Source organism: Prionailurus viverrinus, chromosome A1, assembly GCF_022837055.1.
Source record: "Prionailurus viverrinus isolate Anna chromosome A1, UM_Priviv_1.0, whole genome shotgun sequence".
Taxonomy (NCBI): Eukaryota; Metazoa; Chordata; class Mammalia; order Carnivora; family Felidae; genus Prionailurus; species Prionailurus viverrinus.
The window spans coordinates 56040156-56066922 of NC_062561.1; the positions used below are offsets into that span (position 1 = coordinate 56040156).

Below are 26767 nucleotides of genomic sequence, written 5' to 3' on the forward strand. Positions count from 1 at the left end.
TTTTGTTTTGTTTTTGTTTTTTGTTTTTGTTTGTTTGCACTTTATAAACCACTTCCTGACCTAATTGGGGTGTGGCATATATTGTTTCATGTTTGCCTGGGTGGACCCAATCTAATAAATAGTTACAAACAATGGAGATATTTTTCTTTCTTGTTTTTCCTTTATTCCACACTACGTGTAGCAAAACTGCAAAAATATATTCAGTCTTATACACTAATACTTTCCTAAGAAGTGCTGTTTCAAGCTTCAGGATGGATAGAGGTGTGTATATTCAGGTGTTCAGATTTGGAACCACTTTCTCCAAATAGCCTATGAAAAGTGGTAGAATATTCTACCCCAAAATGTGCCAGTTTGGCATAAGGATTCTTTTGAGAAATAGGCACTTGAGAATCAGTAGATGCAAGGTCATTCTAATTTCCTTTACTTTCTGAAAACAGGAGATAAAAACTCCATGTGAAAGATACTCTCCCTGTACCAAGAGAAAAGAAACGTTCTTTGACAGGGAAGCAGAGACCAGAGAAAATTCTGTACAAATAGACCTGGGTAAAATAATTATTTTCTTCTTTAGACTTCCCACATAGTTCAGTTACTTTTCAAAACTGCCTGTCTCTATTCAACCTAGTATAAAAGGATTTAGATTTTGCCACTTCTTTGGGTCTCCCTTTCCTTATGAGGACTCTTGTGTCACATAAAACTTAAATTTGTATGTTGTTTTCCTGTTAATCTTTCTTATGTCAATTTAATTCTCAGGCCCAACCAAAAATTAAAAAGGATATAGGGAAGATCTTGCCCCCTCTGCATCTATCAGTACAAACCAGGAATTCTCATTTCTATTTACATGACCCACCTTCCCTCCCTTTGTGACTACGGAGGAAAATAAAGGCTTGTTAGTCATTGCATCTCTCTGATACAATATTTTTGATGTGCTAATATAAATTAATATCTTGGGAATTTTTGGAAAGAATACCCTATGTTAGAATTTTTAAAGTATTCTTTAATCTCCATAGTTTCATTCACTTAACTCTTGACCTTGAAGTTATTTAAAATGGAATATATGAACATATATTTATATAGACACAATTCAACTAGTTATATTCACTTTTCTCCTCGAAACTAGCATAAATGAAATTAAAAATAGGGTGACAAGAAATCTTACCAAAATAAGAAACTAAATTCATATGTAGGGTGTGGCTTTCTGAAATATTTTATTATAGTGACACAGATATATAACTTCAGATCCAGACAGATCCTTGGTAAACATTCAGAAATTATTTAGATGTAATTTTGATACCAGTAGGAATTGTTGCCTATAATAATAGAGAATGAAAAAGAAGGGGGTGGGGAGGTGAGGGGTGGGAGACATTATTTTAATCAAATCATAAAATAGAAACAGGTTGCTGCAGAATTGTGTAAGGATATAAAATCCAATGTAATTGTACCAAACTGTTACTAGGGCCAAATAGGAAACTTTAAATTCTAACACTAGAAAATATAAAATTTGTCCAGACAGTAAAGGTTGGTAAATATTATTTTAGTATGTGTGTATGTGAAGGGAGAGATTTAGACATGTTTATCTCCCTAGCTCAAACACAAGACTAAGACATGATATGAACTTGAACACATAGACATGAACAGTAAGACCATAGTCGTGGTTCCAGTTTAACTGACACAATAAAACATGGGATACTCTGCATGTGTAAATATGTATGACAGTTATCACCCTGAATAAAAATTATCTGGCAAATAAATAACCTTAGTAACCTGAGCTGTTAACCTCATTTCATTTTTGTTAATTCTAATTTACTTGGAATATTGTAATTATATCATTAAGGTTAAGAGTTTTTTAACCCTGAAAAGGTTTAGAATATAATATAGAGATGATGTAAGTCATATACACATTAATGATATCTTTTTGTTTAGGGATAATATCTGCATTTGGAATAAAAACGTAATGATTAAGATAATTAACTGTTGTAGAGACTCTGAAAATGCAGTTTGGTAGTTCTATTTAAAATGTGTAACTGAATGGTAGGTTTTACACTTCATATTGTAATTTAAAAGGTCTTTGAAGATTTTACTAACTGCAAGCAACATTGGAATATTAAAGACAACTTGAATCTATTTATAAATTTACTATATTGAATTTATTATTATGGATTGAATAATTAGGATTAAAATACCAGTAACTGATATTTTCAGAGAATTTTATGTTGATTAAAGTAAATAAAAAATCCCAGGTGTCTGTTTCTATCAGAGGAAATTGTAGTACTTTATTTTCCCCTTTGAAGAGTATCTTGTGATTTTTTTTCATTTTTTTTCTGAAATTATATTCCATTAGGCTAAGATATTTGATTTGTCTCCTTAGAGAAGTTACATTTTATGTCATGTATAAAATGAGACTCTTAAATCAGGTGATTTTTAAATGCCCTTGCACTAAGCATCAGAAACAAAAACGTGAAGACTGTAATCAAAGAATTCAATCTGTTAGGGGATGTTTTAAAAAAAAAAGGTAAAATCATAGTCTCACACATGGCTAAGGAGAGATTGCTTCCTGCAGAGAGACAAGAACTGAATGAGAAGCTGTGCATTGCTGAGGGTTCTCAGAGTCCCCACAGGACCAGAGAGGAGAAACCCCACTGAGCATCTTGGTCATTCAGTGGAGACCAAAAAAAACCCAAAAAACAAAAAACAAACAAAAAAAAGCCACTCTTACCTCATCTTCTTAGAGTTTGAAATAATATCTTGCTAGTATCTGATATACATTTTAAAGATGAACTCAGACTGCTCTTTTATTAGTGTGAATCTGTGTTTTTATATATGTACGTTTTATGTTCTATTCTTGAAAAAATATGGGTTTAAACAGAAGATTTATTGTCATGATTCTAAACACTTACTTTGATTTTTAAAATATAGCTTAAAATTCCATGAGCTAAAATATTTTTATAAGAAAACTTGTAGGAAGTTTTTGCTAGCTATTGAAATGGCTTTAGGCATTCATCTTTGAGAAGCTGAAGAAAACAGTCTTCAAGTTAAACACACACATACACACAGGCACAATCAGTAGCATTCACATTTCAAGTTTTAATGACCTTCGTGGAAGTCCATGTATTTCAAGTTCCAAATGCCCAGCCAAGGCATTCCTTGGATAGAGTTCTCATTAATTGAAATATTTTTTTTCCCCTGAAGAGTAACTTATACATATCTACTAAAGAGCAGAGTTGAAGGCTAGAGATTAAAGGTCTATCTTCAATGCCTCCAAATTTTTCATCTCAAAATTCATGCTACTTTACTGTGTTTCAATTGATTTTTTCATTACAATGGATTATGTTTAATGTTCTAATTCTTAATATTTAAAAGTAATAGTGTTTTTTAAAAATAACTCATTTTAAAAGTAATTACCTTCAATAGTTAAATATACATCGTATAATGATCTAATTATACGTTTCATGTATTTGAAATATATGTTAAATTCAGTTGTCTGAAATCTGTGAGGAACCAGGAGATGTTTGCCTCCAGTTGGTCTTTTATTTATTTTTAAAAAAATTTTTTTTTAACGTTTATTATTTATTTTTGAGACAGAGAGAGACAGAGCATGAACGGGGGAGGGGCAGAGAGAGAGGGAGACACAGAATCAGAAGCAGGCTCCAGGCTCTGAGCCATCAGCCCAGAGCCTGACGCGGGGCTCGAACTCACGGACCGCGAGATCGTGACCTGAGCTGAAGTTGGACACCCAACCAACTGAGCCACCCAGGCGCCCCAGTTGGTCTTTTACAAAGGGTAATAGGCTGCTTCTCGGCTGTATCTGACTAAGGCATCAGATTTGAGAGGAAACAGTTTTCAAACTAAAATGCTGGTTTCTTTGACTTACTCTTCCAGTCTATCGCTAATACTCTCTCCCATTAGCTACTGCTGAATATCCTCCTGTAGACTCTACGAGTCTTAGATCAGGTGCATGGGCAACATCGGCTCTGTAGCAAAGGATACTAGTGGTTCTTGCATTTCTCCTGTGTTGTTGAGAGACATGTGCGGGTTCATTCTTTCAAGTATGTTCTTCCTCTTCCTTGTAAGTTCTGCCTCATCCTTTTTGCTTCTACCTTGTCTTCATTGGTTTTAGTTTGTTTTCTTCTTCCGTTTTTTCACATTCAAACCTTCCTTCAGCTGCTGTCAGCTGCTGTCTCGGCTGACCTATAGATTCTTCACACCCAATGCTATAAACAGAAGCAACAGCCACGCAGATACTTTTTAGTCAGCCCCCACTATTTTGTAAGAGTTCATATCTGAGACAAATCTCTTACATCACTCATATTCGTTATACTTCTCTGATAAGTTTTGACAGATAAATATACTATTTATTATCTCAATAAAAACATAAGAATCTAGAACCTAAACATTCATATGATCTCCATTTGGAAAACACTAAAACATTTTTAAGTAATGGATAAAAAGAATCTTAGATAAAGGAAACATACTGTTGAATGAGATGAATGAGATGACCTATAAGCATTATTTTTTACAATTAATTTTCAAATTAAATTTTAATAAACATTTCATTTGGTTATATATATTTTTTTATTTTTATTTTTTTAAATTTTTTTTAACATTTATTTATTTTTGAGACAGAGAGAGAGAGAGCATGAACAGGGGAGGGTCAGAGAAAGAGGGAGACACAGAATCTGAAACAGGCTCCAGGCTCTGAGCTGTCAGCAAAGAGCCTGAGGTGGGGCTCGAACCCACAGACTGTAAGATCATGACCTGAGCCGAAGTCAGACGCTTAACCGACTGAGCCACCCAGGCGCCCCTCATTTGGTTATATATTAAGAAACTTGATAAACTATTCCTAAATATGTGGAAGAAAAAAATCACAAATAGCTAGGACAGTTATAAACATAATATGTATAAACAGGTAAAATTCTCTACCAAATATTAAGACACTTCAAAAAACCATAGCAATGAAAGCATATCCTCATTTCAGGATCACAGTCAAGGTTTGGCTGTATAAATTGTGAGTTTAAATGGAAATTATGTAGACACTGTATCTCACGGGTATCACATGAGGCTTGCCTAATTTGTGTCTTCACAGAAATGTAGTGAGATATGTAGTAGTGATTAAGCCAATGTAATGTTGCTAATCAGTTCTAAAATCAGTATTTTTGGTTTAATTCATTTTTTACATTTAGTAGTTTTCCATGCTGCTGTATGAAACTACCAAAAATTTAGTAGCTTAAAAAACCATAAGTTTATTGGTTTACATTTCTGTAGAAATCTGGCATGGGTCTCAGTGGGCTAAAATCAAAGTGTTGGCAGACCTAGGTTCCTTTTTGGAGGGTCTAAGTGCAGGGTCTTTCCAGTTTCTAGAGGCTACCTACACTCTTTCTTACATTGTCAAAGGCAGTAACAATGTCTCTCTGTGACCATTCTTCAATAGTCACATCTGTTTATGACTCTGAACTCAGCCAGAGAATGGCCTCCAATTATAATGACCCATGTGACTAGATTTAACTCTTTGAATAATCCAAAATAATTTCCCCACCTCTGTGTTCATAACTTAATACCATCTACAGAGACATTTTTGCTGTGTGAGACAACATTTTTTCTGGTTCCAGAGGTTAGGTTGTGGACATTTTAGGGGAGATTTTATCTACCTTTAACATATGGTGTCAGTTAAGGTGATAAAATGAGTACGTAATATGAATAGGAACAGTGGTCTCAGAAAGTTCTTCACTACAATGCAAGAAGCCTCAGCGTTTTCAGATCTGTGGATTTTCTCCTTAGTGCAGGGGTGTGAAGTCTCTTGGCTCTCCCAAAGTGTGAATGTCGTCTTTCACGAGCACCTCTGACCTTGCTTTGACCAAAACTCTTGTGAGATGCCATCTACAATTTTACCGTAGGATTCCTGGATCTGATCATAGTAATATTTTCAGAAAGTTTGGAGCCTAATTGAGACTGATAATGAACAATTTAAGTCATAGTTTTATTCCAATTTATGTGATTTTGTTTTCATTAGAAGCACCTTACTTCTTGCATATGGATAAGACAGATGGTTGCCTTTAAATAGTGTTAATATAAACTTAGATGATAAAAGTGTAATATTTTGTCAGAGAACCAAGCATATTCAGAATATATCAATGACATGAGCTCTTAAAAAAAGATCAAATACATGAAATTGATGATGGGCTGGGGGTGAGTGTGTTAGAGGATGGAAAACCTGATGAAGCAAACAAACATTTGGAAAGAACATACTTGAATAAGCATACTGCAAGTTAAGAGGTAGAATTAGAAGATAGCTTGTTTTTGAGTTTGTGATTTAGATGATTATTTGAGAGATGAAAAATTTAACCTCAAAACTGGAAATGGGTTGTTGAAGAAGAATGGAAGAGAAAAATTGTGATGGAAGGTCTATTTTCATGTATGCTTAAATAACGTATGTTAATGAGAGGAGTTTTAATAAAGTAGAAGGATGTGATACAGAGCTTGAGCTATCCAAGGAGGATATAGGTTTAGCAGAAAGTAAATCAGTAATCCTTATATAAAGATCATGGGAACATCATAGAAACATAACATGTTACTCAGTGGAACCAGAATTTTTAACACAGGATGGAAAAGCAATATTTTGAAAATAATGTTTGGAAGCAAGGGTGATACTAGTGCCACTTCTGTACTCTGAGTTATATGTAGCATGCAAAAAACTAATACTTTCAGGTGTTAAGGGAAATAAGAACCAAGTGATAGTTTAATAAAATCAAGGAGTAACATTCAGGGGAACACTTGTTGAACATAAATAGAATTTTCAAAGTACCTTCTGGAAAAGTTAGTCAATTGGAGGGAAAGGAGCTATTAAATACATCTAAATGTACAGATCATGCAATAGGCAATTTAAATTAAATACATGATAACGAATATGGTACAGGCACCAAACAACCAGGACAGATACTGAATAAAATAGCCAGTAGAGTCATACTCATTTTTAGAAGCTGAACATTGGCGTTAGAGTTCTGTTCTAGAAATGATAGAAAACTTGCACTTAAGACAGTGTCATAAAAAGAAAAATGGAAAGACAGGCATGTATATTGTAGTGGAGAAGGGAACACACAGGCTTAGGTTGATGAACCCAAGATGGTATTAACCATAATCTCATGGATAGCTACAGTGATTGTTGCCATTTGTGTCAGCAGTGTGCAAACACAGTAGAATCAGAAAGTTTTTCTCTCTTTAGAAGCATCTAGCAGTAATTTTAAATAAAACCACCTAGAGAACTACTGGTAAAGCTACTCCTATGGTGATAGGAAAATTTTAAAGGCCTATTGATTGATGAGGATTCATAGCTGCTTCCCTGATTAAAATAGAAGAGAAATTATCTAAATATTGGTTATTCTTTCCAACTGTACCTTGTGTGTGTGTGTGTGTGTGTGTGTGTGTGTGTGTGTGTGTGTGTGTGTGTGTGAGAGAGAGAGAGAGAGAGAGAGAGAGAGAGAGAGAGAGAGAGAGTGTGTGTGTGTGTGTGTGTGTGTGTGTGTGTGTTTGAGAGAGAAAATGAGAGGGAGAGAAATTGGGGGCATGAATTGAATGATCTGTTTTTTTTTTTTTAGCTTTGTGTTTATCTACATTGATTCTGTATTATCATGTCATGACTTTGCACCTTTGGAGTCATATATGAAAACCTTCTGGTCATTTTTACTCTTCTGTACAGAAAATGACATTCACTTAAAGGCCAACTCCTCAGAAGAAAGCACTATTTTTGGAAAAGTGTTTCTGTACAAATCTGTGTCTCTATCATGTTTCCTACAAAAACAGCAGGAATTTTCAACAATGATTCCTGAACTCTATATATAATTCCACTGTTTTTAGAAAGCAAATTTGAAGCAGCCTTTCTCAGAGACAGTTACCCACTGAGAGCATAGCAAATACAGTTTTACCTATTATCTTGGATTTACTTCTCTTTTCTGGTCTTTACTACTAGTGTCAGTGCCTAGTCCCTGCACTTTCTCTGAAGGCAAAGTGAGTCTAAGAAAAATGAAACCAAGAATTGATTTACCATTCAGCGCATCCCTGTATAGAGATTGCATTTACTGGATTCATTTACAACTGATACATGCAGAAATTAGGTATATATCATATATGTTTGCTTAACAAAAAGGGGGAAATATGCTTGAAAAATTCTAAGGCTTAATCAATTTTACAGTTTTCCCTTCAGCTCTTTGTCCAATAGTTAGTAATTCTTAGAGACTCCTGTACTGCTGGATGACTCCAGATCAATGATTTCTAATTGGTGTAGGGCAATTGGTACTATTCTTCAATGATTTTGTCCCTTCATATATTTCAGTGATATTTGCACATCTGCACTCTTCTGCTGATATTAGCACTTCCCTGTGTAACCATCTCCTACTTCCTCCAAGAAAATTAGTCATTGGGCAGAAACTGCATCATTTCAGTATTTTTGCGCTGAAAGTAAATTCTGTAAAGACACAAACTCACACACACGTACATGCACATGCATCCTTCTCAGAGGTCTTTCTTCTTTCAGTTCTTTCACTGGTTTTTCTGGTCCAATCCATACCTATCCCATTTAAAACCGTTTTCAGTACCTTAGATCTATTGATATTTTGCTATTGAAGCCAATTGAGAAAGATGCTCAGGCCTTCCCCACCCCACCAAAACAAAGGAATCTTCCCATATCTCTGCACCCTATGATAGCTTACCATGAAACAGATTGCATCATTAAAAAATTTTTTTTTAAGTTCATTTATTTTGAGAGAGACAGAGACAGCAGGAGTAGGGGAGGGGCAGAGAGAGAAAGAGAAAAAATCCCAAGCAGGCTCTACACCAAGCGCAGAGCCCGATGAAGGTCTCAGACCCACAAAATCGTGAGTGAGGTCATGATCTGTGCCGAATCTGAGAGTTGGATTCTTAACCCTCTGAGTACCTAGGTGCCCCAGAAGGCATTATTATTTTTAATCTGTGCTTACTTCTTAACATACTTCAATCTGAGGTCTTCCTTCATCTCTTACATAATATCTTTGCAAAGTCATTATTGATCTCTATTTTTCTCTTTAAAATTGTACCCTTAGGAAAATAATTTTCCTAAGAAATTTATTTATTGTCATTGCTCCAACTACTACTTGTATTTCAAATGTTAGGTAATCTGAAGTACGGGTTTAGATTGACATTTTTTGCAGGCAAGTATTTTGGGTTTTTTTTTGTTTGTTTTTTGTTTTTTTTTTTGTATGTGTGTTGATCTGTATAACCTATTTTTTTTTCATTTGTTTAAATTAATTTATTGTTTTAATTTTTTTTAAATATGAAATTTATTGTCAAATTGGTTTCCATACAACACCCAGTGCTCATCCCAAATGGTGCCCTCCTCAATGCCCATCACCCACTTTCTCCTCCCCCCTGACCCCCATCAACCCTCAGTTTATTTTCAATATTTAAGAGTCTCTTATGGTTTACCTCCTTCCATCTCTGTAACTTTTTCTCCCCCTTCTCCTCCCCCATGGTCTTCTGTTAAGTTTCTCAGGATCCACATATGAGTGAAAACATATGGTATCTGTCACTCTTTGCCTGACTTATTTCACTTAGCATAACACTCTCCAGTTCCATCCAAATTGCTACAAAAGGCCAGATTTCATTCTTTCTCATTTCCAAGTAGTATTCCAATGTATATATAAACCACAACTACCTTATCCATTCATCAGTTAATGGACATTTAGGCTCTTTCCATAATTTGGCTATTGTTGAAAGTGCTGCTATAAACATTGGGGTACAAGTGCCCCTATGCATCAGCACTCCTGTATCCCTTGGGTCAATTCCTAGCAGTGCTATTGCTGGGTCATAGGGTAGATCTATTTTTAATTTTCTGAGGAACCTCCACACTGTTTTCCAGAGAGGCTGCACCAGTTTGCATTCCCACCAACAGTGCAAGAGGGTTCCCATTTCTCCACATCCTCTCCAACATCTATAGTCTCCTAATTTGTTCATATTAGCCACTCTGACCAGTGTGGGGTTATATCTCAGTGTGGTTTTGATTTGTATTTCCCTGATGAGGAGTGACGTTGTTCATCTCTTCATGTGCCTGTTGGCCATCTGGATGTCTTCTTTAGAGAAGTGTCTATTCATGATTTCTGCCCATTTCTTCACTGGATTATTTGTTTTTCGGGTGTGGAGTTTGGTGAGTTCTCTATAGATTTTGGATACTAGGCCTTTGTCTGATATGTCATTTGCAAATATCTTTTCCCATTCTATCAGTTGCCTTTTAGTTTTGTTGATTGTTTCCTTTGCAGTACAGAAGCTTTTTATCTTCATGAGGTCCCAGTAGTTCATTTTTGCTTTTAATTTCCTTGCCTTTGGAGATGTGTCAAGTAAGAAATTTCTGTGGCTGAGGTCAGAGAGGTTTTTTTTCCTGGTTTTTCCTCTAGGGTTTTGATGGTTTCCTGTCTCACATTCAGGTCCTTCATCCATTTTGAGTTTATTTTTGTGAATGGTGTAAGAAGGTGGTCTGGTTTCATTCTTCTACATGGTACTGTCCAGTTCTCCCAGCACCATTTGTTAAAGAGACTGCCTTTTTTCAATTGGAAAAAATTCCTGCTTTGTCAAAGATTAGTTGACCATACATTTTGGGTCCAATTCTGGAGTCTCTATTCAATTCCATTGGTCTATGTGTCTGTTTTGGTGCCAATACCATGCTGTCTTGATGATGACAGCTTTGTAGTAGAGGCTAAAGTCTGGGATTGTGATGCCTCCTGCTTTGGTTTTCTTCTTTAAAATTACTTTGGCTATTTGGGGTCTTTTGTGGTTCCATACAAATTTTAGGATTGCTTGTTCTAGCTTTGAGAAGAATGCTGGTGCAATTTTGATTGGGATTGCATTGAATGTGTAGATAGCTTTGGGTAGTATTGACACTTTAGCAATATTTATTCTTCCAATCCATGAGCACATAATGTTTTTCCATTTCTTTGTATCTTCTTCAATTTCCTTCATCAGCTTTGTATAGTTTTCAGCATACAGATCTTTTACATCTTTAGTTAGGTTTCTTCCTAGGTATTTTATGCTTCTTGGTGCAATTGTGAATGGGATAAGTTTCTTTTTTTGTCTTTCTGTTGCTTCATTATTAGTGTCTAAGAATGCAACTGATTTCTGTACATTGATTTTGTATACTGCGACTTTGCTGAATTCATGTATCAGTTCTCGCAGACTTTTGGTGGCATCTATCAGGTTTTCCATGTATAGTATCATGTCATCTGCAAAAAGTGAAAGTTTGACTTCATCTTTGCCAATTTTGATGCCTTTGCCAATTTTGATGCCTTTGATTCCCTTTTGTTGTCTGATTACTGATGCTAGAACTTCCAACACTATGCTAAACAACAGCGGTGAGAGTGGACATCCCTGTCATGTTCCTGATCTCAGCTGGAAAGTCTCAGGTTTCCCCATTGAGGATGATATTAGCTGTGGGCTTTTCATAAATGGCTTTTATGATGTTTAAGTATGTTCCTTCTATCCCAATTCTCTCGAGGGTTTTTATTAAGAAAGGATGCTGAATTTTGCCAATTGCTTTTTCTGCATTGATTGAGAGGATCATATGGTTCTTATATTTTCTTTTGTTAATGTGATGTATCACGTTGATTGATTTCTGAATATTGAATGAGCCCTGCAGCCAAGGAATGAATCCCACTTGATCATGATGAATAATTTTTTAATATGCTGTTGAATTCGATTTGCTAGTATCTTGTTGATGATTTTTGCATCCATATTCATCAGGGATATTGGCCTGTAGTTCTCTTTTTTTGCTGGGTCTCTGGTTTTGGAATCAAAGTAATGCTGGCTTCGTAGAATGAGTCTGGAAGTTTTCCTTTCCTTTCTATTTTTTGGAATAGCTTGAGAAGGATTGGTATTATCTATGCTTTAAAAATCTGGTAGAATTCCCCCCAGGGGAGCCATCTGATCCAGGACTGTTATTTGTTGGGAGATTTTTAATAACTGATTCAATATCTTCACTGGTTATGGGTCTGTTCAGATTTTCTATTTCTTTCTGTTTGAGTTTGGAAGTGTGTGAGTGCTTAGGAATTTGTCCATTTCTTCCAGGTTGTCCAGTTTTTTGGCATATAATTTTTCATAGTATTCCCTGATAATTGCTTATATTTCTGAGAGATGGTTGTAATAATTCCATTTTCATTCATGATTTTATCTCTTTGGGTCTTCTCCCTTTTCTTTTTGAGAAGCCTGGCTAGAGGTTATTAATTTTGTTTATTTTTTCAAAAACCAACTCTTGGTTTCATAGATCTGTTCTACAGGTTTTTTTGATTCTGTATTATTTATTTCTTCTCTGATCTTTATTATTTTTCTTCTGCTGCTGGGTTTGGGGTATCTTTGCTGTTCTGCTTCTAGTTTCTTTAGATGTTCTGTTAGATTTTTGTATTTGGGATTTTTCTTGTTTCTTGAGATAGGCCTGGATTGCAATGTATTTTCCTCTCAGGACTGCCTTTGCTGTATCCCAAAGCATTTGGATTATTGTATTTTCATTTTCATTTGTTTCCATTTATTTTTAAATTTCTTCTCTAATTGTCTGGTTGACCCATTCATCCTTTAGTAGGGTGTTCTTTAACCTCCACACTTTTGGAGGTTTTCCAGACTTTTTTCTGAGGTTGATTTCACGTTTCATAGCATTGTGATATGAAAGTGTGCATGGTATGACTTCAATTCTTGTATACTTATGAAGGGCTGTTTTTTGACCCAGTGTATGATCTGTCTTGGAGAATATTCCATGTCCACTCGAGAAGAAAGTATATTCTGTTGCTTTGGGATGCAGAGTTCTAAACATATCTTTCATGCCCCTCTGATCCAATATATCATTCAGGGCCCTTGTTTCTTTATTTATTCTCTGTCTGGGTGTTCTATCCATTGTTGTAAGTGGAGTATTGAAGTCTCCTGCAATTACCACATTCTTATCAATAAGGTTGCTTATGTTTGTGATTAATTGTTTTACATATTTGGGGGCTCCTGTTTTCAGTGCATAGACATTTATAATTGTTAACTCTTCCTGATGGATAGACCCTGTAATTATTATATAATGCCCTTCTTCATCTCTTGGTACAGCCTTTAATTGAAAGTCTAGTTTGTCTGATATAAGTATGTCTACTCCAGCTTTCTTTTGACTTCCAGTAGCATGATAGATAGTTTCCATCCCCTCACTTTGAATCTGAAGGTGTCCTCAGGTCTAAAATGAGTCTTTTGTAGACAGCAAATAGATGGGTCTTATTTTTTTTATCCATTCTGATACCCTGTGTCTTTTGGGTGGAACATTTAGTCCATTTACATTCAGTGTTATTATTGAAATATATGGGTTTAGAGTCAGTGTGATATCTGTAGGTTTCATGCTTGTAGTGGTGTCTCTGGTACTTTGTGGTCCTTGCAACATTTAACTCACAGAGTCCCCCTTAGCATCTCTTGTAGGCTGGTTTAGTGGTGATGAATTCCTTCAGTTTTTGTTTGTTTGGGAAAACCTTTATCTCTCCTACTATTCTGAATGACAGACTTGCTGGGTAAAGGATTCCTGGCTGCATATTTTTCTTGTTCATCACATTGAAGATTTCCTATCATTCCTTTCTGGCATGCCAACTTTCAGTAGATAGGCCTGCTACTACCCTTATGTGTCTACCTTTGTATGTTGGGGCCCATTTATCCCTAGCTGCTTTCAGAATTCTCTTTATCCTCGTATTTTGCCAGTTTCACTATAATATGTCATGCAGAAGATCGATTCAAGTTACGTTTGAAGGGAGTTCTCTGTGCTTCTTGGATTTCAATGCCTGTTTCCTTCCCCAGGTCAGGGAAGTTCTCAGCTATGATTTGTTTAAATATACCTTCAGACCCTTTCTCTCGCTCTTCTTCTGGAATTCCTATGATACAGATATTGTTCTATTTGATTGCATCACTTAGTTCTCTAATTCTCCCCTTGTACTCCTGGAATTTTTTATCTTTTTCTCAGCTTCCTCTTTTTTCCATAATTTTATCTTCTAATTCACCTATTGTCTCCTCTGCCCCTTTAATCCGTGCAGTGGCCGCCTCCATTTTATTTTGCACCTCATTTATAGCATTTTTTAATTCATCATGAGTATTTTTCAGTCCCTTGATCTCTATAGCAAAAGGTTCTCTGCTGTCCTCTATGCTTTTTTCAAGCCCAGTGATTAATTTTATGACTATTACTCTTAATTTTTGTTCTGTTATATTGGTTAAATCGGTTTTGATGAATTCATTAGCTGCTGTTAGTTCTGGAATTTCTTTTGAGGAGAATTCTTCCGTTTCATCATTTTCGCTAGTTTTCTGTCCCTTATGTGTTTTAAAAGCTTGTGAGCTCTTCACCTGCGAGCACTATATTAATGGAGGGTCATATAGTGTCCAGGGCCTGGCTCTTCAAGAGGTGTTTTTTCAGGGATTGTTACTTGCTTCCTGTTGTTGTGGCTTTGGTTATTTTATTACCCTACTTGTAGTAATATTTTGGACCCTCACCAGATATGCTTCAATTTGTTCCTTGGAGTAGCCCTGTAAAGGAAAACAGACAAACAGGAGACAAAAACACACAAACACACAAACAACACCAACAAACAAATAATAAAAAGAAAAAACTAAAAACTAAAAACAAAAAACTCCAAAACACTGACTACAAGTAAAGAAGAGGGTGGAGGTGGTGCTGATGGAAAAGCACATACAAAGAGAGAAATGTGGGGGTTGGGGGGGGGAGAGAAAAAATAAACATTGATTAGGCAGAGAGACTAAAAGGCTTAATCCAGAGAGAGAGAAAGGATAATAAAGAAGGAGGCGGGGAAAATGAAAGGAAGATAAAATACCCAGACAGAGAGAAACTATATGGCTTTATTATTCCAGAGAGAGAGAGAGAGAGAGGAGTGTAAAAAAAGGAGGTGTAGAACATGTATCAAGACAATAGATTAAATATATCTGTTTAGAGAGACCAATAACTAGAGTAATCAGCCTAGGGGAGGGAAGAGATAAGGAGGAGAAATGGGGGCGGGGAGGGAGAATATATCTATATATCCAGAATTGACCTAGAGTTAATCCAGGCAATGCTGCATCACTTGTTGGGAGTACCTGTCCACAGGGTCTGTGCCACTCTGGTGGATACGCAGTTAACCCAGCGCAAAGGGGCGTGGTATGATGTAATCTGAATCCACCTCCTCTGGAGTGGATCCCTGAGAATCCAGGAGTGATCCCCGAGGCCTTGCTTTGGTGGTGATGGTCAGGGAAGGTGGGGGGGGGGGATGGTGATCCCCCAGTCTTTTCTCCACCAAGCCAGACCCGGTGGACTCTGTTTGAGTCGTCCTCACTGTGCGCACCGCCGGCACAGATGAGGCAGTCGTTCTCGCTCTGCCAACTCCCCTGACCCAGCACTTGGCTAGGATTCAAAGTCCCGCTCAGTGCGCTCTCGCACTGGGGAAGCGCCTCTCAGTGCTGTGATATGTGGTCCCAGCTGGCTTTGTGTACCTTTGCTTCAGGGAGGACCACCTTCTCCTACTGTGGACTGAGCCGCTGCCCTCCATGGGAGCCACCTGGGTGGCCATCGCAGGCAGGCTTTGTCTTTCCCCATGGCACTCCAGGGAAACGGTGGCCTTATCTTCCTGCAGACTTAGCCCTCGGCCTAGCCACTGTGGCGTGTGGTGAATGCAGGCAGGTTCTGTGCTATTGCGCAGCCCTCCAGGGAGGGAACCACTTTCTCCAGCTGTGTACTGAACCCCTGACCTGCAACCGCGCCAAGGCCTGGCTCCCCTCCTCCCAGGGTGTGAGAACAGGGAGCCGGCTCCAGTCTGAAGAAAGCCCCACAGTTAGAGATCTGATCCCTCTCAGTATCAGTCTGAGGTCTTTCTCCTTTCCAGATACAGCCCTGCACTTCCCTAGCCACTCTCTGCAGGCAATCATTTTGGATCATCACCATTTTTTTCAGATTATCTGGATGTCTTATATAAAAACAATCCCATTATCTTTCTCTGAAGTATTAATTTTACTTTATTAAGTTTTGTATATATATATCCACTTCAACCCACTTTTTTAAAATCACTTTTAGCATTCCCTTTCCTTTTCTTTATTTACAATAATACATATCAGACAAGGACTGACAAACATACAATTTCTTAGCACACTTTTCACAAATGTGCTTCTACTCATAGACCCATTTTCCTGCTGTATAACCCTGTGCATTTGCCACAGGCATTTTATATTCTACAAATGCCTACCCCAAATCTGTTTCTTCTGTTCATCTTCACTTTTCTTTCTCTGACTTCATCATCTTTTACTCTCCCCAGTCAGAAATTTGCCTTTAACTCTTCCGTTTTTAAAACTTTTGACATATAGTCAGTAAGTTTGCTTGTTTTGCTTCTTTGTTACATTGTAAATTAATCCCTTTATCTTTGTCCTGACTGCCTGTGATGGTTAATTTTCTGTATCATGGAACCTTAATACACCACTCCTCCTAATGATTGCTGTAACTTCCTAACTTGTCTTTTTTCCTCCAGTTTTTCCCCACTAGGTCGATTCATCTTCCTGCCAGACAAGTCTCTATCTTAAACACAATCTGGCCACGTCATTCCTGGTTGGAACCTTTTCAATGATTTTTCATTCCTTTTATGATAGAATACATTCTTTTTTAGTATGTTAGAGTTGCCTCTACTTTTATCTATATTACCTCATACATATATTTCTACTACTACATACATAACCATTATGTAACAGCATTTCTATAATTTGCTTTATAAACACATTTTACTCTCCATGCTTTTTGTTATTTCACCTCACCTGTCTCGAATGTTCTGGCCTCCTTTGGCCTCTCCCACTACTTTCCTATTCTCTCTAATCCTCATTTTACAAGGATTCTTTACTTGAGTTACCACTGTACATTGAAAAAAAAAGGTCATGGTAATTAAATATTAAATGGCAACTTGTTAAATTAGACCTCTCTGAAACAACTTTTTTTTCCAAATATGGATTGTGTTCCTTACGTATAGCATCAATCTGGTTGTGAATCCATTGCTTACTGATTGTAGGATTTATAGTAAATATGCAGTGTAAATCAATTGCAAAGTAAAATTACCAATGCAGCCCCAAAATAGTTTTATCAATTATATGAAAATGGTCCTAGAGAAGTGCTAAAAATCACAGTAAGAGAAAAAGTTGGAGAAAATAACAGGTAGATGCATGAAAAAATGGGTTGAAAAGTTCTTTAGACAATTGAGCATCTCTTGATTATTTTTGGAAAAAAAACAGTTCTCTTTATGGTTTTCATATAAAGATCAAACATGAAATTCAAAATAATAACATTACTTTACATTGTAATGTTGAAATAAATAAAACAGATAATCACTAGATTCAGACTTTGATACAGAATCAAATATACAAATAAGTATATAAATATAACCTATATTTTGTTAAATGCAGGATAAACTCAATTTTTGCAACAATTGTAAATTATACTGTTCACCTGAATGTTAACATATATTTTTCATTATTTGTAATGAATTTCTGTTTCTCATTTTATTTTTTTAAAGTTTATTTATTTTGAGAAAGAGAGAACAAGTGTGAGCAGGGGAGGGGCAGAAAGAGAGGGAAGGAGAAAAGCCCAAGCAGGCTCTGTACTGTTAGTGCAGGACTTGGCATGGGGCTCGAACCATGCTTGAACTGTGAGATCACTACCTGAGCTCAAATTAAGAGTTGAAAGCTTAACCAACTGAGTCACCCAGGTGCTCCTCTGTTCCTCATTTTAAAGAATTTTTGGGGAGGGTATCAGTGAGGTTTGATATATCTCCATGTCGACTTTCATGTACATTCCTCTATAAATGTACTTGTGATATTTCTGTAATGTATGTATTTGCTTCCCTTCTAAACATATGCCTCATTATGCGTAAGCTTTTTAATAAAAAATGTGTCAAATATAGGACCTAGGACCTAATAAGTACCCAAATAAAATCCATTGAATATGATTCAAGAAAATCTGCATTCACAGAGTAATCAAGTTCAATATTTGAAATTATTTTCTGGCACAGAAGAGTCACAAAAAATATTATGTTCATTCACAATCCAGAGAAAATGACCACATAAGGAAAATATGGTAAATGGTAAATACCAGGGAGAGAGAGGAAGGAATAGAAACAAATAATAGTTCCTAGCAAGAGAAAAAGACATACACGAGGAAGCTTCAGCTGTTGGTGAGTGTCATATTTTGATAATGGAGGGATATAATGGATACTACTTATAGACATCACATGTTTTGCTGATTCACACTCAGAATGCACATTCATACAAATGTGTATGATTTCATACTTAATATGTTCACCAAATAAGTATCCTTTTGGAAAAAAATGAAGTAAAATGACTGTATTAAATATTTTAAGAGAGGTGAAATTATTCCAAGATGATGATATGGGAAATCAGGCAAAAATCAAACACATCTTATTAACCTGTGGAAAAATATGTGGACATATTTCAAACTTCACAATGAGGTGAAAAATTGACAAAGTTTTAATAAAAGTTATGAAGTCTGAAAATGTTATGTATTAAACATATGTTATAAAAGCCTGAGTTTGAAAATCAGGAGACTGGATTTTTTTAAGATCATGGCTGTAATAAATTCCTCAACCATTTAATGTAATGTTTCTATTTATTGTATTTTTTATCATAAACACTGGGGATGCCTTGCTAACACATGATTTAAGAATTTAATAGTGGCAGGTCAGTGAAACACATGTACAATGAAAATAATTATGATGCAAATGTTTCAGACTGTAGGTAGTTACCAAGAGACATAAATAAAATTTCTTCTATATTTACATTAAATGTACTTTGTTAGAACAAAAACATTAGGTTTTATTGCAAGCACCATATTCAGATTATGTTTAAAGAATATACATAAACATTTGAAGACTTTAACTATGTGTGTGATTGTATTTGTAGCATGCATATAGCATTTGTTGTAGAGACAGTTTTCAGAAAAAAGAAAACAACTCTACATTTGGAGGCCTTGTTTTTAATATCTACACCTATTTATAACAAGCCTTGTCAGATAAAAAAGATTTTTCAGTAAATTATAAAGCATAAAGTTTATGACACATAAAACTTAAAAACTATTAATTTGTGAAACTGTTTCTCTAGATAAGTATATTAGCCTAGGTTATTTTGAGAGTAATTTGACTATAGTATTTAGAGGAAGGAAGGAAGGAAGGAAGGAAGGGAAGGAGGGAGGAAGAGAGAGAGGGAGTGTGGGAGAGAAAGAGAGAGAGAGAGGGAGAGAGGCAGGGAGAGACAGTGCTCAGGCTGGAAATAGGAAGTGGGAAGGAGGACTTAAGGAGTGAAATATGAAGGAAGAGAGAAGAAAGAGGAAAGAACAAATCAAAACAGTTCTCAGGGCAGACAGAGCCCCCAATTCCGAGAGTACATACACATATCTATAAATACTGATGAGTAGATTAGGATTCCTTCCTTGGGCATAAGAATTTGAGAGCTGAAATAAACATTTCAGAATTTCACTTACCATTACTCATGTGAGAAACACATTTAGACTGTAGAAACATAAAGTGAACTTCTCTGGGCCTTCTGGGTGGCTCAGTCTGTTGAGCATTAGACTCTTGACTTTAGCTCAGGTCATGATCTTGCAGTCATGATCTTGTGCTGAGAATGCGCCCCAGGTTAGACTCTGCATTGTGACAGTGTGGAGCCTGCTTGGAATTCTCTCCCTCTCTCTGCACCTCTACCACTCATGCATTCTCTTTTTCTCTCTCTCAAAAAAAATGGTGAGCTTCTCTCTGTAGAGTGGGTCCTTGAAAAGCTTTTGTGTGAGGTTCAGCAGTGAGGGATTTTCATAACAAACGCAAAAAGTTCAGAGCTGTTCTATTTTCCACCCCTATTCCTTCTGCCAGTTCTAAGTGAGGTAAGGGAAAGTAAAATCGCAAGAATCAGTGATATCATCTTCTTCTCCATTGTCACTGCTTTCCCTATCCTCATTTCTTTCTCTCCTCTCTCCTTCCCCAATTCCAGTCTTCTCCTTACCCATTCCCGTCCTCTTCCTCATATCTCCTTTCTAACTTTTCTTTTCTTTTGCAATGGCCTTTTTTTTGCAATATGGTAAGGCTTATGGGCTACTTTTCAGAATAGTGTTTAAAAACTACAAAGACACATGGATTGTAAGGGGGAAACAATTCTGTTAACATGTAGCTATTAAAATTTTTGTAATATGGAAGTTTATATGCTTCTATATTAATGCATTTAATAATATGATGCAGTGTCATGTTAATAAATACTGTAATTTCGTAATAGTGACAAGCATAAATGATTTTTAAGAGATATATGCAACAAATGTAATATGGCATATAAATATCTGTGACATCTATTTCTAAAAAATGTCATGGTATTGATCTTACTAATGTAGTTTATGACAGATATGTAATTGGAAGAAATGTTAAATTTCAATGAGAGAATAATAAAGAGTAATAAAAGTATAGTATAATTTTTCTCATTCCAATTCATGAAATCTTCACATTCTATTCAAGAATCCCTTGGATATGGTTGTATCATGCTGGTAGCCCAAAGAACAATAAATTATCTCTATAGAGAAATGATGAGCCTTTACTCGGTTCTCTCCTTGGTTTGGAAATAGCTTTTGGGTAAAACCCACTAGTCTTGATTAAAGTCATGTAACTTAGGCATTTAAAACTCAATTACCATACAGAAATTTGCACATTTTATTTTTTTGTTTTTATTGTTTAATATTTGGTTTTTAGAGTCCAGATCTCTCCATGGAGTACAAATAACTAAAACCATCCCATGACACTGAAACTCTTTTCTCTGTGCTTTAATAAACTCATAGTCCCTGATGTTCATATAATTACCAGGGAAATGTGGGATCTTAATGCTTTTCCTCCTTAAATTTGTAGTTATTGAAAAAAATGATGCTCAATTACATAGAAAAAAATCATGAGAAGCTAGATATCTTGATTTTTAAATTGTCTTAGTCATTGTACATAAATCAGAATATGGATATAAATTCCACATACCTGGTAAACTTTTCCCTTGATATGATATTTCATTTTCTATGCTCAAAATAAAATTAAGCAATTCAGTTTCATAATATATAGCATAGTTAAGAATGCATAGTAAATGATAACTTCAGATGAATGGGAAGGGATAAAAATTATTAGTTATAATTTATTGTTAGCATAAATAAATTCAAACACAGGGATTGGTCCTTCTTTGCACAGTTAAAATCTCAAACTCTTATATAGTTTCTCTCCATGTTGTACTTGATCATTCTGGGTCATTATGTCTCCATCACTGGGAGAATTCACTGCACTAGTGAACCTTGCTCTAGATATATAGTTAGAAGAAGATCTAGATTTAATATTTTTTTAAGGCCCTACTCTGCCCCCTGGGTCTTGTCCCATCATCCTCTTCCCTGCCCCTGTCCTACCCTCTGGATTTGAACATGCCTCTGCTCTACCCCCTGAACTGTGACCATGTCTCTGCCCCACCCTTCTGGTTTTGGTCTGGCTTCTCCAACTAGCCTGGCCTATTTATTTATTTATTATTTAGCTTAAAACAAAATGTATTATTTCACAGTTTTTTGTGGGTTAGGAATTACTTGGCTTCCTTGGGTCCTCTGCTTCACTCTCCTATAGGCTGCAATCAAAGTATTTTCTGAGTCTGTGGTATCATCCAAGGGCTTGTCTGCAGAAGCATTTGCTTTTAAGCTCACTCATATAGCTGTTGGACTGTTAGTCTTTGTCTCTCACTGACTGGTGAACTAGTGGTCATCCTCAGTCCCTCACTCCCATGAAGTCCTCTTTATCATGGAATTATGTAAGAAGAGCTAGAGAAGGAATGTTAGGAGGATGGAAGTCTGAGTCTTCTATAATTAATCTCAGAAATGACATCTCATTGCTTGAGTCATATTTTAATTCATTAGAACCAAGTCAGTAGGTCCAGTCCATACACAAATAGAGGGTATTACATAAGGTTTGACTATTAGGAGGTCAGATATACTGTATCTGATATACTATATATATACTATGCTATATATAGTATATACTAGTTGGCCTTCTAAAATGGCTTTCAGCGTTTCTTATTAATATTGACACTTAATACTCACACTCTGTGAACACCTGTATTTAAACATTACCTTTGTTAATATATAGATTTTTAACTTTTTAAAGTCATTTAACTTCTCCATTTTTCAATTAAATGCTTAATGTAAATCAAAGGGTCACATTTTTGTAACAACTAGCTCAGAGTCATGGGAATGGGCTTTATTTTAATAACAAACTATACTTCTCTCTGGTTATAGAATACAATAAAACCTATACAATTTAGGATAAATCAGTTCTATTCAACATATTTTTTGTTGTTATTTTTTTGTCTCTTTTGACTTTGTCTTGGAAGAAGCACCTATATGGAAAGAACATCTAGTCTCCTGTCCTTGGTTGTTGTACTTGCAATTAGTATCCACCAAGTCGCCCATTTTCATATCTGGTCCTTCATGCTGGCATCAGCTTAGATGTTTGCCTTCTCACCTTGTCTCCACATTTCTTTTATTCCTGCATGCACTACCACATTCTGTTCTGATTACAAGTCCTTTCTTTTTTTCCTGGCTTCAGTGCCATATTCTCTTAATTAAAAGGAAAGATCATCTTGCTGCTTTTTCCTTGCTGAGCTGTAGAGGGACTTTGCTTTCATTCCATCTGCTTATATTTTGTACATAACTATCTTACATAACCCTTACTATTTGTATTTTAGCCTGGGTATTGTTTCTTCTCTGTAAGGTTTACCTACTTTCCTGAATCTTAACCAGAAAATGAGGCTGCCATAACCTTGTTCAGCAGGTTTCCAAAATAGCTGGCCTTTTATTTGTTCTACCTATAAACTATCATTTGAAAGCTTAGCTTCAAGTCAGAGAAGCAGAGAGCAGTTCTCTTGAGACCTATTCCAGCTTCAGTGTGTTCTGATGTCCTACTTGACTACTTTATTTCACTAAGACAAGTTCTCATTTTAAAAGCTCTTAGTGAGAAGGAGGGAGACAAAAACTGTGTCAGATTTAGGAAATCTCTCTCTCTCTGTATATCTATCTATCATGTACAGATTCTTAGCTTTTCTGATTATAACTGTATATAATGTTAAAAGTTAAGAGCTTCTTTAGGTCATGATCTCGTGGTCTGCATCGGGCTCTATATTGACAGGTCAGAGCCTGGTGCCTGCTTCAGATTCTGTGTGTCTCTCTCTGCCCCCTCACCCTGACTCATGCTCTGTCTCTCTCCATCTCTCAAAAATAAATAAATGTTAAAAAATTTGTAAAGTTAAGAGCTTGTTTCATTCTCAAGTTACTTTCCTAAGCCAAGAAAACAAACAAACAAACAAACAAACAAACAAAGTCTAAAAAGGTCCAGAGGGCCTAGGGGCAGGGAGTAGCATAGAGCAAGGAATGAATGAGAATGAAAGCTCATTAGTTAACAGATCAAAATCTCATTCTATCAGTATATGAGAGTAATTTGTAAACTCTGAAGCTACACCCACACTGACACACACAAAAGCACATTATAGATGTACCACACACACAAATATAGTTGCACTATTAATAGGATTATTTACTATTTTTTAAACATAAAGAACATAATCATTAACAGTATTTATATCGGAAATGCTTCTCAGTGGTCCTATAGTTTAAAACAAGTTTGTAAAATGTGTTTTTTATTCAGGGTAAAACTATTTTTTTAAAAAAAATACTATAACATCAAATTTATTGATTTTATTATGTTATCACCATAATTAACTAATTATATTTAAGCACATACACAAATTAGAGAGAGAAAATTACATTAAAAACCTATTTCAGAGAACAAAGATGAGGTTTACAAGTCATTGTATTCATAATTACTGCTAGTACTTGACAATAATATTACTTTATTCAAATGTATGAATTGTAGAGTAAATGATGAAAAAGATGATTTACCCAAGAAAAATATGAGTACCAGGTATTTTATGGAAGTGTTGAATCACTATATTGTACACCTGAAAAAAGACTCTATGTCAACTAACTGGAATTGTAATGAAAACTTAAGAAAAAAAGAGGTCATTGGAGAGGCCTCTGAAAGTTTAAAAAAACTGAACAAAAACTGAACTAAACATGTTAAGTCAATAAAAAATATTATACTCATGTGAAGAAGTAAAAGCAAAAACAAAGACACAGTAATTTAATGTAATTTCATGTTAATTGCATTTCAGAGTGTTTATGACACTATCATTTCACTTCTTAATATGGGGAGTGCCACAAAGTTACCATTTTATTAAACTGTGGATATATATTTATGTAAAGGAAATTTTCACATTATTGCTGACCATTTAAAAATCTATATATAAAGGTTTTTCAAGTACCTCATTTTTTAATGGAAACTGGAAAATGTCCTAGAAATCTACTCTTTTACATTCTGACAATTCATTCATTTCTAAGGAAAAAAAAATCAGATTATTTGATTTGTGAGTCTGCCTTTCTTTGATAAAAAAAACAGAACATAATAGATACTATGTTTACTGCAAAGATTGTGCTTCACCCTTGTTACCAATATCCATGATTGTCTTGGCACCAAACTCTTTTTCCCTTGGCTCTTAATTTGCGATACAGTCATCTCTTTGTCAGAGTAATCACACTGGAACATTACTGTGAAAGAGTGCTATGATATCCTAGGGAGAAGACACTTGGAGAGACAAGAAAAATATAATACAAATTCCAAAAAACTATATGTGATCCTGACTCATCACATTTTATGAGAAAAACATGTCATGGAGAATTTCTTAAGCTCTTTTACATCACCATATTACTAGCCCTCTTATTAGCTACACTACAGAAATATTTTAAATATTTTTAAAATTTATTTTTGAGAGAGACAAAGAGAGAGGGAGAGAGAGAATGAGTGGTGGAGGGGCAGAGATAGAGGGGAACAAATTCCGAAGCAGGCTCCATATTCACAGCAGCGAGTACGATGCAGGGCTGGAGCTCAGGAATCATGAAATCAGGACCTGAGCTGAAATTGATCAGTCCACTGGGCCACCCAGGCTCCCCAAGAACTGTTTTAAAATAAACTATGTATTTATAAAGTTTTAAACCTACACAGTAACAGGAACTAATATTTAATATGTGGGCAATATATATAGCTTTCTTCCATATACTTTTTCTTCTATTGATTGAAATACAAAGTTATCTCCTCGATGGGTAATTTGAAAATTTTCCTTATATTGAAGTCACCTAAGTTTTGTTTTTTTCCCCCTTACTTTGTCCATCATCAATTCTGAACCTCCTCTCTCCAGTCTTTGGAAAATAGTGGCTATTTGTGCTTAGTTGCTCAATTTAGAACTTCAGAGTAATGGCTGATGCCTCTTTTATTCTTCAGATGTTCCCCCTGCCAACTGATTTATCAACAATACCTCACTCATGGATCCATTTTACTCTTCATCTTCACTGTAACTACACAGAACACATCATCAGCATCCTTAGCTTGCACTGTAACGTATGTTATAACTAGCATTTTATATGTTAATCATACCTCAGAAAGATTTAAAAAATCTTTCAGCATCTCTCATTCAAATGCAAACTCAGTTACCTTAGACAACAAGACTCACAAGATGTGGGTCCCGTCTACTTTATGACTTTGTTCCTTACTAGTCTCCTCATTGTTATTAGGTGTGTGTGTGTGTGTGTGTGTGTGTGTGTGTGTGTGTGTGTATGCATTTTGTTTTGTGATGATAATCACTCTTTCTTGTATTCACACTGCTGATTTTATGGTTTTTAGCAGTGGATTCCTTCCCCTGAATCTGTGAATGATGTCAGGTCATTTAGAAAGTTTGTATCTTAGTTTAAGTGTATACAGACAGTCTCATCATATATACAGATATTAATAGAAGTATTAATTGCAATTGCCCATCAAATTTGAATAGATAAAATGAAGTACAATCATTGGATAAAAACTATGCAGTAATAAAAAGTAAACATTGCCAGTCAGGTATAACATAGATGAAACTTAACATTGGTTAAAGAAGGCACTCACAAAATAATAACATATTCTATGAATCCACTTATATAAACCTGAAAACTGGTAAAAATTCATTATAATTTAATATTGTTTCTATCCGGGAGGAGACAAAAGATAGTGATAGGAAAGGGACATAAGGAGGCTTTTGTGGTATGCAGGCAATGTTCTCTTTATTGACCCACATGGTGTTTACAATGATATCTTCATTTTGAAATAATCCATTGAGTTCATTTATCATTAGTATGTTTTTTATGTATGAAGGTTACACTTCAACTTAAAAGGTTTATTAAAATGACGGGTGTTTAGGTAGTTAGCAAGCGGAATAAGGATGTCAGATGTGATTAAGAATACACATGTTTTGTAATTAGTTGGTAGCTACAAAATCCATGTAAAGGATAATAGAAGGTTGTTTTCAGTGAAAGCTAGGATGGGGCTGTAAAGAATACTGAATCCTAAATTAGGGGTATAAATTTTAGCTTACACATAATAAAGAATTATTGAAATCTTTATTCCATTTTGCTCAGTTAAGAAATTATCCCAAGGTACAAATTATTCCCTCCTAGAGAAGACGGTTATATAATTCAGAAATGAAATTAGATATATTAGTGATTATGTCAAAAGTCAATTATCAGGCCTAGTTTTCATTTGCACAGGTGTATCCACATCCTCTCTTCATTGTAGGCAAACTGCTAATTGTGCCTGTACTGTGC

At 35.5% G+C, this 26767-nt stretch overlaps 1 long non-coding RNA gene and 1 other non-coding gene across 2 annotated transcripts in view; one reads left to right on the top strand and one right to left on the bottom strand.

Annotated features, from left to right (window-relative positions):
- The window catches only part of LOC125176831 (uncharacterized), an 802675-nt gene that overhangs the window by 196877 nt on the left and 579031 nt on the right, over window positions 1–26767 (top strand). The window lies entirely within an intron of this gene.
- On the bottom strand, window positions 4710–4794 carry TRNAR-UCG (transfer RNA arginine (anticodon UCG)). Its single transcript has one exon. It is a non-coding gene; the product is annotated as a tRNA-Arg (tRNA).